This window comes from Crotalus tigris, unplaced genomic scaffold, assembly GCF_016545835.1.
Source record: "Crotalus tigris isolate CLP2741 ecotype Arizona unplaced genomic scaffold, ASM1654583v1 scf7180000018016.4438896, whole genome shotgun sequence".
NCBI lineage: Eukaryota > Metazoa > Chordata > Lepidosauria > Squamata > Viperidae > Crotalus > Crotalus tigris.
The window spans coordinates 2,955,050-2,965,139 of NW_024096778.1; the positions used below are offsets into that span (position 1 = coordinate 2,955,050).

Sequence of the window (10,090 nt, forward strand, 5' to 3'; positions counted from 1 at the left end):
CACTGAGGTCCAGTTATGAAAAAGAGCAATAGGCACCTCAACACACATACACACACTTAAGAGCAGTTTACTTTAAACATTCTAGAAAGTGAACGAAAACTCTCCGTAGAATTCATTCTCGCTCTACCAGCTTGTATACATTAAACCTTAGTTTTCAACTGGGTCCCGTGCTCTCAGAAGAGGCAACGCAGTTTCAGTCAAGGTTCTTGTGCAAACAAACGCCTGCTCTGCCATCACAAAACTCGGCAAGCTGCATGACATAATCAGCATCAAAGAAGCAATCTATTTATCGGCAGGCAATCTATCACACAATTCACCGAAAGCTCCCTTAAATGCTGACAAAACTCAACAGCAGAGCAGAGAGTACTTGTGGGCTAGATTTGGCATAAATCAGCTGGTCATAAAGAAGAGGCTCTTACCTTCGATTTTTATTTATTAAGTTTCCCCCAGAAGCAGAGCCAAGGCCAGTACAGAGCTGCTGAGGAGTTGCTGGAGTCTCTAAAGAAAGGGAAAAGGGGGGTGCAGCTCTGTCCTTATTAGTCTCACACAGTGTGACCCTCCCACTCAGCGGAGACTGAGAATCTAACTGTATGACAGGGCAGCCCTGAACTCCGGCACTGGGTTTCTACCCAAGCCTATGCTAATAGCTTGCAAATCTGGTAATAATATTAAAAGAGTTAGGTTTGTGTCACGGAGAGCTCTGCCTGGGTATGACTGCTGTCTGAAAGAAAGGGTGTCTGGTTTCACCACGTTGCCTCTGAAGTCCCACACTCGATCCAGGCACAGCAGGGAAGTCTTCCCATGCATGTTAAATGTGGCCGCATCTAGTCAATTTGTCAGACTTGGTCATACCTTGCACATCAGCTACTCTTACTTACGGCACTGATGCTGCAGAGAAGCGGGGATGGCTGCTATCTGATTTGATTTTGGGGAAGCTCATTCATCGCAGGGCAGAAGGTTCGTACCCTGCAACATCACTGACAGGAAAAAAGTGGAGTGGTGCCTAGCCTCCCCGTTAATTCTCCTTTCCATACAATGTGAGAAAGGGTGCTTCCAGAGAATTCTCCTGACAATTTCTATAGTTGCCTTTTTGCATTTAACTAAAAGATAAAAGGAGAGTGAGAAAAATGAACTGATTGTTACACACACCTAGGGAGAAGAACAGGGTCTCGGCAGATATAATATGTATACCTACATATGGAATACTTCCCTTAAAAATTCTCTACTTCACCTTTACAATCTTGCCTACTTTATTTCCCACTCCCCACAAATGTCAGTTATCCTGAGTCACTGATTTCTTTTGCTGTGTTTCATTCAGGGCAGAATTACATAATGTAAGTTGTACTTCATGCACACGTGTGTAACTTGGAGCAATTATCTTCTGTTTTCTTAATATTTATTTGTTTTTGAGTGCTCAGAGACTTTTGCCTGCATTAGTTTGTATTCCTTACAATGGCTCCTAGGGCAATGAGGCTGAGAGAGAGGGACTCAGGGATTCATAACAGAAGAAGTACTTCACAGCTCAGTTGCCTAACCGTGACACTCTCTGAATTTTTTATAGGCATAATATCTTACTCACAGCTAAAAGACGGAATAAGACCAAACTAGACATGCTGCAAGAACACCGCTTGCAAAGAGTTTATACTGTATACAGGTAGTCCTCGGCTTACGACCATAATTGAGCCCAAAATTTCTGTTGCTAAGCAAGACAATTGTTAACTGAGTCTTGCCCCATTTTACGACCTTTCTAGTTAAGTAAATCACTGCAATTGTTAAGTTGGTAACATGGTTGTTAAATGAATCTGACTTCCCCATTGATTTGCTTGTCAGAAGGTTGTAAAAATAAAAATAAAAATCACATGACCCGTCATAAATCTGAGTCAGTTGCCAAGCTTCTGAATTTTGATCACATGACCATGGAGATGCTGTAAAGGTCGTTAAGTGTGAAAAAGTCATAAGTCACTTTTTGCAGTGCTGCTGTAACTTTGAACAGTCACTAAACAAATTGTTGTAAGTCAACAATGTACTTCTGTGTGTGGTTTTAACTCTTGATATATATGAAATGGTCTGACTAGTAAGAGGATGGAAAATCAAGAGAAGGCATAAAATGTCAGTAGAATGCAAAGAAAAGAGAACAGTCAGCTCAGCAGAATGGGAGAACTTCACCTGGAACAGGAGCTGAGGATGTGATGGCCCTATATTAATTCTTGACATCTCTGATTTCTGTTTTTTTTTTTTTCAAGAACTGGCCTGGAGGGTATACAAAAAAAATACCCTTTCTTGCCTGAGATTCTAGCTTTCCCAATCTGATGCTTCCTTGCTAATGTAAAATACAGACTAATTTGATAGAACATTGATAAAATAAAAAAATAAGTTGAGTTTATTAAGACTATGATCACAACAGAAGTGGTTTGCCGCTGACTTTTTCTGAAATGTTTTTACAGTTTCCCAGTGTAATCTACAGCCTGGATGGAATTCTTGAATGGCTTCCCCCCCATATTAACTAGGGTCAGTCTGATTTAGTTTCTGAGAACAGCCCAGATGGACTCAATGCTGCCACCTGAAGAGGAGTTAGCATACAGTATATGAAGCCCTTATCATTTTTAGTTTGCTCAGAAAGACAGAGAGTATTTTAAATTGGACGAAAGTTTACTGTTAGAATAATAGAACATTCAAACTTATGGGAACATGAGATGGTCTTTTAGCCTTTTCTTTAAACATTATTTCAAGCTAGTGGCTATTATGGCACACTTTAGAGTGTCCACGACTTCTGGTGGCAAGCTGTTCCACTGATTAATTGTCCTCACTGTTAGGAAGTTTCTCCTTAATTCCAGGTTGCTTCTTTCCTTGATTAGTTTCCTCTGAGGCCTAGAACAGACTTCTGGAAGCAACATTAACGCACATCCGGTGGGCCGTTCTAGGGCTGGGAGACCTCTTCCAGGCCTCCGAGGCCTAGAACGAACTTCCAGAAGCAGCATGGGTTCAGCTGGTTCTCCTAAACTCAACAAAATTTAGCCAACAGTTCTACTGAACCGGTGCAAACTGGCTGAATCCCACCACTGGTTTGATCCCTCTCTTCTTTGTGGCAGCCCCTCAAATACTGGAATATTGCTATCATGTCGCCTTGCTTCTTCTTTTTTTTAGACTAGCCAAAACCAAGTCCTGCAGCCGTTCTTCATATGTTTTAGTTTCCAGGCATTTGATCATCTTAGTTGCGCTTCTCTGAACTTTTTCCAAAGTCTCAATATCTTTTTGTAGTATGGTGACAAAAATTGGTTGCAGTATTCCAGGTGTGGTTTTATTAGGGTTTTATAAAGCGGAACTAATACTTTGTGTGATCTTGATTCTATGCCTCTGCTTATACAACCCAGGATTGTATTAGCTTTTTTGGCTGCTGCTGCACACTGCTGGCTCATAGTCAAGTGATCGTCCACTAGGACTCTAAAGGTCCCTCTCACAGTTACTGTGTTTGAGCCAGGTCTCGCCTAATCTGTACTTATACCTTGGATTTTTCTTGCCTAAATGTAAACCTTTGCTTTTCTCCATGTTAAAACTCATTTTGTTGGAAAGGGCCCATTGTTCAAGTTTGTCAAGATCTTTTTTGATCCTGATCTTGTCTTCTGGGGTGTTGGCTATTCCTGACAGTTTAGTGTCATCTACAAATTTGATGAGTTCCCCTTCTATTCCCTCACCTAAGACATTAATGAAGATATTAAAGAGTACTGGGCCTAAGACAGAGCCTTGTGGTATCCTACTGCTTACTTCTCTCTATGTGGATGTAGTGCCATTGAGAGCTACTTGCTGAGTACAGTTTGTCAGCCAGCTGCAGATCCATCTGGTGGTGATGTTGTCTATGCCACCTTTTTCTAGCTTACTAAGCAGCAGTTTGTGCTCTGCTTTGTCAAACGCAGTGGACTCTGCAATCCACAGGACAAAGACATATACCTCTGTATTTCAGCAATCCATTATCAGCAGAGTGTTTTTTTTCCCCTTCTATACTTCTCTGCTGGTGGTTTATATTGGTTTGGAGTTTTTTATTTGATTATGCCTTTTATTTGTGGAGGAGAGTACTTTTTAAAATGCATTGTCTTTGCTGGGGGGCGGGGGTGGCATTTGCATGCTATTACTGTAGATTTCATTTCAGTCTTTGTTGAGTCCGTCGCGAAATGGTAAGACACGAGAAGCAGTTGTAGTTCTCAGGAAACCTTTTATTCTTCGGTTCAGCTTACATTGGAATATGGCGGCAAAAGCCCACACCTCACAGTCTCCTTTTATAGGACTTTCCCTGGTCAATGTGTTACTTTTTGCGCGCCAGCACTTGTGCATGCGCACAAGCACTGGCGACAGCCTGTCTGGTCGGGCAGCTTGCACCTGCCCGGAACCGCCTGCAATGCCCTGAGCCTGCTTGCAAGGCTCAGGACATAACACCCCTTTCCCCCGGGCTAAAACTACGACCAATGCCATAATAATACACAACCCACTCTTAGTATAATGCTCTGCTCCTCCGATGTTCGGAGTTCCCCCGTTTCCATTGCCTTAGTGTTTTCTACCCTTCTACTGGCTCTGTTTAGCCAATAGTGTTATGTAATCCTCTAAGTACTTAGGAGATTTCCTTGCTCTCTGTGACCTCCTAAGCTCTGGGTGTCTGACAGGTACCCCCTGACTGAGGGGTGATGTGTGTCTGTTCCCCTTGTTATGCCTTGGTGACTCCCAAGGACTGTGCTCCAATGCCTGGCCTGCTTGCTTGCCCACCGGGCTCGTCAGGCCAGGGCTTCTTCCAGTGTATGACCTGGTTGTCCCGCCTAGCTGTAGGCTCTCTGGCCCTTCTAAGTGACTGTCACTGTTGGGCGTTTCTGTAGAACCTCCTAGGTCCGTCCAAGACCTGTTAGGAGGCTATCTATCCCCTGAATTCCGTTCTGTGTCCGGGCTTGTGTGGGTTTCAGTACTGTCCCAAAACTCAGTTGTCCCCTGAGGGTAGTCAGAGGTGTTGTATTCGGGATTTGGTTCCTCGACCACCTCCCTGTGTGTTTGCCCTCTTCTAGGGACAGGGTTGAAGTCAGGCCAACTAGGAGGAGTGTGTGCCAGCTCTCTTGCAGGGAATGGATTGTTGGGATACTCCTGGGTATTCTCTCTGACTGGAGTACTGAGTGATATGGGTGAAAAGTGATCATGCCCCTGGGGTGACTCCCTGGCTGGAGTAGGCATTGATGCCTGAGTTCTAATTGGGCTCCATGACTTCCTGTTGGGAGCAATTGTGGAATTTTGGGATGGGCCGTTTGTGGCTCCCTCATTGGTACAGGGCAGCATTCCATGCCCCTCCCTTTGCCCAAAGGGCTCCCCCTCCCCCCCCTGGAAAAGACCCAGGCATCTCAGCGGGAAGGTCCCGTCTAGGGCGAAGTTGGTCAATGTGCCGACGCAGGACATGACTGTTGTCCAGGGATACCTCGTAGGATAGAGGACCTGTGACCCTGGATATAGATGTGGGGACCCATGTATGACCAGGCCCGTAATTACGAGTCCAAACCGGGGCACCACAAGTAGTTGCCTAGGTGCCCTGGGGAGTGAGACAGAAGGAGGTAGTCTATCCGGATGCAACCGGTCAAGCTTGGTAGTCAGTTTGCGCCCCCAACGAAGTTCAGCTGGGCTTCTCCCTGTAGAAGTGGATGGTGTGGTGCGATAAGAAAGGAGGAAGTCAGCCAACCTGTGATGCCAGTCCCCGTAGGTGAGCCTCTTCAAGGCGTCCTTGGTGATGCGAACCATGCGTTCAGCCATACCGTTGGTGGACGGGTGGAAGGGTGCAGAAGTGGCATGATGAATCATGTTAGCCTGTAAGAAAGCTTGGAATTCGGAGGAAGTGAATTGAGGGCCATTGTCAGACAAAATGACGTCTGGGAGCCCGTGTGCAGCAAAAATCCCCCTCAGTACCTGAATAGTCTTTGCAGTGGTGGTGGAAGAGACAGGTACAACCTCAAGCCATTTTGAATGGCTGTCAACGAGGACCAAGAAGAATTGACCCTGAAAGGGCCCAGCGTAGTCAATGTGCACGCTAGACCATGGGGACTGTGTTTCCTCCCATCTATGCACAGGAGCTTGGGGCATTTCAGGGCGTGAACATTGACAAAGGTGGCAAGCATGGACCTTAGCTTCTATGTCTTTGTCTACCCCTGGCCACCACAAGTGGCTGCGTGCAAGAGCCTTCATACGAACAATGCCAGGATGACCCTCTTGGAGGGAATCTAAGACCCTAGTCCTCATTGAGGTGGGAATGACAACCCTGCTTCCCCAAAGCAGACAACCCTGAGAGGTGGACAACTCGTTCCTTTTAGACCAGAAACTCTGAAACTCAGGACTAGGACAGTGCTCAGGCCATCCAGACAAAACCCAAGAAAGGACACGTGAAAGTGTGTGATCTGTGCCTGATTCAGCGGCTACATCCCTGGCATTCAGGGGGGACTCGGGCAAGGCTTGAATGGAGAGAATATTGATGGCTGGCACAGGGTCAGCCTCTATTACCGGCAGGGGTAATCTACTGAGGCCATCAGCATGGCCCATTTCCTTCCCAGGCTTGTGAAGTAGGGAAAAATCATATGCAGACCAAAAGATAGACCATCTGAGCATCCTGGGGGAGATGATTTGGGGAGTTTGTTTACGTGTGATAAACAGTCCCAGCAAAGGCTTATGGTCAGTGAAGACCGTGAATTGCCTACCATATAAAAAATCATGGAATTTTTTAATTCCAGCAACAACAGCTAAGGCCTCCCTGTCTATTTGAGCATAGTTGTGCTCAGCTGCAAGACAATGTCCTGGAGTAATATGCAACAGGAACCTGAGTTCCATCAGCCCTGAGGTGACTCAGTACAGCACCCACCCCATAAGGGGAAGCATCACAAGCGATGCACACAGGAAGGGACTCATTGAAGTGTGCAAGTACACTGTTAGAAGTGAGTAAGGCCTTGACCTCATTGAAACTATCCTCATGTGTTTGTGACCACTGCCACACTGCCTGTTTATCTAATAGCCTGTGAAGAGGCTCAGCTACACTAGCCTTATGTGGAAGAAAGGAATTGTAGAAATTCAGAAGGCCCAGAAAAGCCTGCAGTTCGGCCTTAGACTTTGGCCTAGGGGCTTGCATAATGGCTTTTAGTTTGGATTCAGCAGGATGAATCCCAGCAGCATCAATTTTGAACCCCAGAAACTCAGTAGAAGGTACCCCAATTTTACATTTGTCCTTCTTGAGTTTGAGTCCCGTTTTCCTGAACCTTAACAGGACAGCCCTTAGCCTTTCAGCTAGAATGTGTGTGGAGTCTCCTGCAATTAAGACATCATCAAAATAGGGGCAAACCCCTGGTATACCCCGTAGTGTGTTTTCCATTACGCTTTGGAAAATCCCAGGAGCGACATTTACTCCAAATTGAAGTCTCTTTACCTTGAAAGCCCCTCTGTGGGTCACAATAGTCTGAGCTATAGCAGCGTCATCATCAACAGGCAGCTGTTGATATGCTTGAGCTAGGTCAAGCTTTGCAAAAACGCGCCCCCCCTTGAGGGAGGCCAGGATATGACTGACCACAGGAACAGGATAGGCATGTTGCTGCAATGCCTTATTTAGAGTGCATTTGTAATCAGCACAGATGTGAATGTCCCCATTTGCCTTAAGAGGCGTGACAATGGGGGTCTCCCATGGACTGGAGTCAACAGGTTCTAGAATTCCTTGTTGGATCAGTTTGTCCAACTCAGTGTCAATTTTACTCTTTAAAGCAAAAGGGACCCTTCTTGCTTTAATTCTAATGGGAGTGACTGTGGGGTCTAACTTTAATGACACAGGGGGTCCTTTGAATGTGCCCAGCTCGGGGCTGAAAACGTCTGCAAATTCTTTGCAGACTTCTTGTAGGTTGAGTGTTTGTAGGCTGTTGAGCCCTGTGATGTGTATCCTCAAGGCCTCAAATCACTCGAGTCCTATGAGACTTGTTCATTCACCCTCTACTACTAGTAGGTCTAGTGGACCCTCAAAATCCTTATACTGTACGTTAAGGGTGGCCTCCCCCTTAACACACACTCTGGAGTTTTGAAAATCCGTTAGCACAATGTCAGAAGGCCTCAACTTGGCCTGGGTTCCACTGCCGGAACAAATCTTCCTAAATGTGTGCATAGAAATAATCGAAAGTGCAGACCCTGTGTCCAGTTCCATAGTTAATGGAACCCCTTGTAGCTTCACCTTAAGTGACAGCTTTTTCTTAATGGGCTTATGTGTGCCTGTCCTGTAGATGCTTCTTCATGAAGCGCAAAACCCCACCCTATTCTGGCTGGGGACCCTGGTACCTTTCAGGCGCAATTCTTCCCGAGGTTGTACCTTCTGACGGTCCAGGCACACAGCTGCAATGTGTCCTTGTTTTCCGCACGCCCGGCAGATAGCGGAGCGGAACTTGCAGTCGGCTCTCTTGTGGTGACCTCCACAACCGATGCACTTGGGGAGAGCTGAAGAGCTTCCTCTTGGTTTTCCTTCCTTTGTGGGGTGGAGACGGTCCACTTCCTCGTCCGGATCCTCCTCGGAGTTTCTTTGGACTTCTTCCTGGTGCACGGATGCAGCATCTGGACTGTTTCTGATCGGCCGCATGTTTTTGATGGCGCCGCCCGCTGCTTCTTCTGCGGTGACCTCTCTCAAGACATCTTGGAAAGACAAGTCCTCCTTGGCGAAAAGTCTCTGTTGCAACTCTCGATGCCTTAGCCCGCACACAAATCGGTCCCTCAGTCGTTCTTCGAGGTCCTTGAACTCGCAATGTTTGGCGGCTTTCCTCAGTGCGGCGATGTACTCCTTGGCCGATTCTCCGGGTCGTTGATCCCTCTGCTCGAAGGTGTGGCGCCACGCAATGACGGACATCTTGGGTTGGAAGTGCTCCTTCAGTAACTTCTTTAGATCTGCGTAGCTAACAGACTCTAAAGGAACAGGTGCTGCGAGATTCTCAGCGATTTCGAATGCGTCTTGACCGCAAATGCACAGCAGGGTGGCAGCCTTCAAGCTCTCTTCCCTCACCTGGTTCACTTTGAGGTAGTTTTCCACCCTGGCTGCGTAGGACTTCCACCTCTCTGGATGGGAGACGTCAAATTCCGAAAGCCTTCCAATCTTTGCCATTTCGTATCAGGAAGGGTCTATCAGCCAGCCTACCCCGAATGCACGTTGGATTGGCGGGTAGCTGCCGAGTCAACGCCGTTCCTGCCGCTCCGGACTCACTCGGGTAAGCTTACACCTTCTCTTTTCCGATGTAAGGCAATCCCACCTTCGTCGCCAGTGTTGAGTCCGTCGCGAAATGGTAAGACACGAGAAGCAGTTGTAGTTCTCAGGAAACCTTTTATTCTTCGGTTCAGCTTACATTGGAATATGGCGGCAAAAGCCCACACCTCGCAGCCTCCTTTTATAGGACTTTCCCGGGTCGATGTGTTACTTTTCGCACGCCAGCACTTGCGCATGCGCGCAAGCACTGGCGACAGCCTGTCTGGTCCCTGGCAGCTTGCACCTGCCCGGAACCGCCTGCAATGCCCCGAGCCTGCTTGCAAGGCTCAGGACATAACAGTCTTTTTCTTTTCACGCCATACATTTAGAAAGGTTTGGTTTTCTTTCTAATCAGATGATGGAGTGGAATTCAGCAGCGTACACACGCTTTGGACCCAGAACAATTTTGTTTTCCGAGGGATCAATTTTAAATTTGTGGAACTGTACAAGCACAAAGATCTGTATTGTAGTATCACTCCTGAACAAGCTTTCTTGGGGATACTGATCATCTTACTTATTTTATTGTTTATTAGTCTTCATTTTAAAACATTTCCCCTAATTTTCACAGAGAAAAAATGTGATTGGGGTATAACTTAGAAAAGCGAAAGGCCAGTCTTTATGGTGACCATTATCTGTTCCCAAAGTAAATCTCCAAAACTAGGGCTACCAGATCTGAGCTCCAAAAACTGGTTAGCAATACCTCTGGAATGCAATATTACTTTTCATTAGGTGATTTCTGCATGGATCAGGAGCCTTCAGATCTGCTGCTTTTCTAACGCCAGAATCTTTGAGAATAAATGTATGGAAAATGAGACTCACAAGTTT

General features: G+C 46.4%; 1 protein-coding gene across 1 annotated transcript in view; it reads right to left on the reverse strand.

The window, feature by feature from the left end:
• COL19A1 (collagen type XIX alpha 1 chain) overlaps positions 1-485 on the reverse strand; it is a 183,546-nt gene extending 183,061 nt beyond the window's left edge. Inside the window, exon 1 of the mRNA XM_039346721.1 lies at positions 420-485. The gene's annotated coding sequence lies outside the window, so the exon portion shown is untranslated. The remainder of the gene's footprint in view (positions 1-419) is intronic.
• Between the last annotated feature and the right edge of the window lie 9,605 nt (positions 486-10,090).